Source organism: Hemiscyllium ocellatum, chromosome 12 (genome assembly GCF_020745735.1).
Source record: "Hemiscyllium ocellatum isolate sHemOce1 chromosome 12, sHemOce1.pat.X.cur, whole genome shotgun sequence".
NCBI lineage: Eukaryota > Metazoa > Chordata > Chondrichthyes > Orectolobiformes > Hemiscylliidae > Hemiscyllium > Hemiscyllium ocellatum.
This window is the reverse complement of record NC_083412.1, coordinates 90,162,452-90,163,559: the sequence shown is the minus strand read 5'-3', so window position 1 is coordinate 90,163,559 and position 1,108 is coordinate 90,162,452. Positions and strand designations below refer to the sequence as shown.

The 1,108-nt window shown below is 43.7% G+C and overlaps 1 non-coding gene across 1 annotated transcript; it reads left to right on the top strand.

Moving 5' to 3' along the window:
- The first annotated feature begins 578 nt into the window (after positions 1 to 578).
- LOC132821236 (U6atac minor spliceosomal RNA) lies at positions 579 to 709 on the top strand. The gene has a single exon (XR_009645304.1). It is a non-coding gene; the product is annotated as a U6atac minor spliceosomal RNA (small nuclear RNA).
- Positions 710 to 1,108: the final 399 nt, after the last annotated feature.

Sequence of the window (1,108 nt, the reverse complement as noted above, 5' to 3'; positions counted from 1 at the left end):
TGGAACTGGTCCTCCTGGGGGTAGATACGGCGGAGGCGGAGGAATTGGGAATACGGGATGGCATTTTTGCAGGAGGTAGGGTGGGAAGAGGTGTAATCCAGGTAGCTGTGGGAGTCAGTGGGTTTGTAAAAAAATGTCAGTGTCAAGTCGGTTGTCATTAATGAAGATGGATCTAATGCCTTCATTCTCTCATTATGTACCTGGGATCTCGAATATTATCTACTCTGCGGATATAAGTATTGATTCCAAGGCAGACTGGAGCATAACATTGGTGTTTTCATCTGGGATCATAAGACATCTCATCATCAGCTCACATCCTGCATTCCCATCCAATGCACATGACCCATGAATAGATAAATTGGAAATGCTGCACAATATCTCGTGAAAGCTAAAAACCACTCAGCACCAAATTGCTTTGATATGAATACAGTTAAAAATATTTAGATGGTCTTTTCTAATGAACCCAGTAAAGTGAGCAGTAGCCACTGATTCAGAAAATAAGAAGCATATTTTAATAGCTACTTGATATTGTAGAAAGGTAATATTGCTGAAAAAAAAACAAGGGACTGAATTTTGCTGTGTTGTATGAAAGGACAGAAGGTTAGCATCATCCCCTTGAAAAGGATGGAAGGGGTCCTCGTGGCCTCACACAACACACAAATGATTAAGATATTGCCATCTACTTGGTGGCATCTAACCATATTTTTTGGGCAATATGGTGGCTCAGTGGTTAGCACTGCTGCCTCACAGCGCCAGGGTCCTGGGTTCAATTCCAGCCTCAGGTGACTCTCTGTGTGGAGTTTGCACATTCTCCACTAGTCTGCGTGGGTTTCCTCCAGGTGCACCGGTTTCCTCCCATAGTCCAAAGATGTGCAGGTCAGGTGAACGGGCCAAGTTAAGTTGCTCATAGTGTTAGGTGCATTAGTCAGGAGTAAATGTAGGGAAATAAATCTGGGTGGGTTACTCTTCGGAGGGTCAGTGTGGACTTGTGGGGCCAAAGGGGCTGTTTCCATTCTGTAGGGAATCTAATCTAAAAATTTGACTAAATGCAAATTTCGGGAAGTTTCATGGAGGGGAAAATATCTGTGAGCTTGAGTGAGTGATCTCC